At 40.4% G+C, this 3,781-nt stretch overlaps 1 long non-coding RNA gene across 1 annotated transcript in view; it reads left to right on the forward strand.

Moving 5' to 3' along the window:
- Window positions 1-657, forward strand: part of LOC109324578 — a 22,795-nt gene extending 22,138 nt beyond the window's left edge. The window contains exon 3 of the long non-coding RNA XR_002104962.1: window positions 484-657. This is a non-coding gene — a long non-coding RNA (uncharacterized LOC109324578). The remainder of the gene's footprint in view (window positions 1-483) is intronic.
- Window positions 658-3,781: the final 3,124 nt, after the last annotated feature.

Raw genomic sequence — 3,781 nt, forward strand, 5'->3', positions numbered from 1 at the left:
GATGCTTATCTTGCTGGGATCTTATGATCCCAGCTGACTTCCTGCCCTTTGGGCAGGGGGCTGGACTCGATGATCTCCCGAGGTCCCTTCCAGCGCTGATGTCTATGATGTCTATGAAGTCTATAAAACAGTAGATATCCATAACAGGGCACTTATTTGAAAAGTAGCAGAAAAACAAAAACAACCCCCCGCCCCCCAACTTGCTACCAAAATAAAATGCTAAAGCTTATCCTATGTCTTAGCTCACTTATACTTATCCATAGGGAATAGAGAAGGAAGGAAAAAGTCAGGATTGATTAGGGGAAGGGGAAGGAATGTATTTTTAAATAAATAAATAAATAAATAAAAGAACAACTGGGGGTTTTGCTACAGGGGAACACCTGTTCTTCAGAGCACCCCAGGGGATGACAAGGTCCAATGGTCACAAACTCCTCCAAGACCATTTTAGGCTGGACATAAGAAAACACTTCTTTATGGTCTGAGCCCCCACACCTGGAATAGACTACCTCCAGAGGTGCAAGAACCTACTCTGGACTCTTTCAAGAAACATTTGGACACTTATCTTGATGGGATTATTTGACCCTATCTGATTTACTGCCCCTGGGGTAGGGGGCTGGACTCCGTGATCTTCCAAGGGCCCTTCCAGCCCTAATGTCTATTAAATCTATGTTGATGGAGATAGTTCAGGATTTCTTTGAAATATTAATGTAGGGTCAAGCCCTATATGAATAAACAACTAATGAACCCAGAAGATTTAGGTACCCAGGATTTAAAAAACAAAAACTGGCACCTGAAATCTTGACATTTGATTCAAGGTAAAATGCAAGATTTAATAATCAAAATGTTTTAGATGGGCATATTAATAGTTTTTATTCAAGGAGCACTTCTCAATGTTTAAATTTCCTTAGAGAATTTTTATATCCATTCTTGTTTCCGTAAAAGAGATTTTAAATTTAATCATGTTGCTACACTAATGAAGTGTATTTTTCTTAAATAATTTGAGCTTGCTGCAGTGATACAAATTTAATAAGGATAATAGATAATAACAGATAATAGCCTCTGATAAGGTAAGAGGATAGAATTATAGGTGCAGTGCTTTTTAGTTAAGATAATTAGCAAAAGCATTTCCTATTTATATGGTGTCACTTTCCATTTAGAGCTTTTAAAAGCCTATTCCATTTAGAGACTAAGAATTAATAAAGATACATTTTATCTGAAGCTAATAATTTATTTTATTTTATATAGCTATAATATGAAACATCATTTTGTTTGTGAAATAGTTTTATAGTAAGTAGTGTATTGAACTCAACAACAGAAATAGGTAGATTCATATTTTCTTAGTTTATATTTTATTAATTTCTGTTCACTTTGATTTGTTGAGCCACTTGTGTAGCTCATGATCTTTTATAAGTTTCAATTGGCATGTACATAAAGCAATGTAAATTATTTGGGATTTTAAAAAAATGTATGAAATGAAGTGTGACCATAAATAACTATATTTAAATGTGAGTTACTTTACAACAGTGTTAAGTAGACCTTATGGTCTTGAAATATTTTTTGTTGTTGCTCAAAGTAATATACTGTAGAGTGGAAGTATTCTCATGACCTGAATTTTGGTCAACTGATATTTCTTAGTTGTGGTGGTGGTAGTGATGATGATAATGATGACATTTGTATAGTTGAATCTCTGACTTTAAAAAATGAAATATTTTTTTCCACTCATAATTTTAGTGGCTTTTCTATGTTCTTCACAATAGCATTGGAGTCCCTTTTGAGAGGGTGATTTAATCAGGATTAAAGTGGTGTTTGGCAGAGTTATGAATTGAATTCTAGTCTCCTGAGTCTCAGTCTGGGGCTACCATTTTTCCCTCACATTATTGTTTAAGATTTATTTAGTACCTAGAGTCAGCTTCTCTCAAGCTGCAATCCTAATAAAGTCAACTAATATGAGTAAAGAGATAGAGTTAAGATATAAGAATTAGTAGGTTGGATTGTGCCATCATTTTTAAGAAGAAATCCTACTAGAAAGGTGCTCCCTACTTAATATAGATATTTGAATGTACTGACTAGTATATTAGCTTACAAGAATGAAGACTTAATTATAACATTTTAGTTCTGTGTATCTGTCTAGAGAACTGTGTCCCTTGTATAGGCTAGCAATGAAACTTACAAGGATAATCCTGCTTGAAGTATGGAATGAAATCATAGCACCACTGAAGTCATTGGCAAATAACCCTTGACATCAGCAAAGCCATAATTCCATTTAAGAAACATAAAATAAGAATGACAGGAGATGAATTAAACCCAGATTTTTTTGCTTAGTTTTAGACCCCTGGCTGATGTGCAAGGTGCAATGGGATCTCATCCCTGATTCCCACAATCTTGCTTCCTGCCATGGTAAATGTGCATGGCAGGAGGCATGATTGCTAGATTAACCATCAGGTCCCATCATTAGGGATCTCTGTAAATCATACCAAAATTGCCCCCTACAGCAGATTCTGTTTTTCATTTTGCCACTTGCCCCCACCCCCCACCCCCACTTAATTGGCAGAAGTTTTATATATGCCACAATTTTTGCTTCTCTGGTGATGAGCAGCAAATGGCCTGGGCAGTGGGGCCCCTCCACCAAATAGGGGTGGGGAGCAAGTGGCAAAATGAAAAAAAATGAAGGAGCAGATGTGTGTGTGTGTGGGGGGGGGGGGCACTTCCAGCATGATTTACAGAGATTCCTATCATGCCATATTGCCAGTGCAGGGGGGACCAGGATTAAGACACTGGGCTTCCCCTGCACTGAAAAGTAGCAAGTTCTTATGTCTGGGAGCCCCATCAGCTGATCTGGGTTCTCAACTGCAGGTGCGTACCATTCACCCCTGTGAATAGAAGATATCACCTGATCTGGGTTCCCAGACTTGTGGGTGCATAGCTGACAGGGCTCCAAGCTAGTAGGGGTGTGCAAAGTGGGCCCTATTCAATTTGGATTTGGATTCAGCCTGAATCAGAAACAGTGATTTGATTCCTTGATTCAAATCATTGTCCCTGATTAGATTCATCCAAAGGCGAATCTGAAGTTTCAATGCTGATTCAGAGAATCAGCGATTTGGACATAGACACAGCTTTAAACGTTTTTTCTACATACCTCAACGTACCAGACATGGCTTGTGATTGCTGTGATGTTGGGCGCATAGAGTGTCCCACAGGAGTGCTGGGGGGGACCTCCATGTGGTGAACCCTGAAGTGGACCGGAAGTACTTGTGGTCCACTTCTGGGTCTTCCAGGGAGTGTACTGGGGGGCTGCCCTGTGCTCCTCAGCTTGGCAATCAGCTGCAGGGGACCCCAGGTGCCTCCCTCAGACCCAAGAGGCACCAGTCACTGAACCGGGGGAAATGGGGAAGCCCTCTGTTTGCTCCCCAGTGGAAGTGCTTCTGGCCCATTTTCAGGTCTGCTACCAAGCTCAGTGGGGACCCCCCCCCAGCTCCTGTGGGACACTCCATGTGCCCCAGCATCACTGCACTCACGAGCCCCTCCTACCTAGAGGTATGTAGAAAAAACATTTAAAGCTGTCTCTATGTCTGAATCTCTGAATCTTTCCAAATTGATTCAGAGGGTTCTGGTTCAATTTGGAGAGATTAAAGGGTCCTCTGATTCGTTTTGCATTCAGAGATTCAGCCACCAAGTTGGGCCAAATCACTGCTGAATTTCATAGATTTCATAGACATTAGGGCTGGAAGGGACCTCGGGAGATCATCGAGTCCAGCCCCCTGCCCAAAGGGCAGGAAGTCAG

The sequence above is a fragment of the Crocodylus porosus genome, unplaced genomic scaffold (genome assembly GCF_001723895.1).
Source record: "Crocodylus porosus isolate Cpor-Errol unplaced genomic scaffold, CroPor_comp1, whole genome shotgun sequence".
NCBI classification, from domain to species: domain Eukaryota; kingdom Metazoa; phylum Chordata; order Crocodylia; family Crocodylidae; genus Crocodylus; species Crocodylus porosus.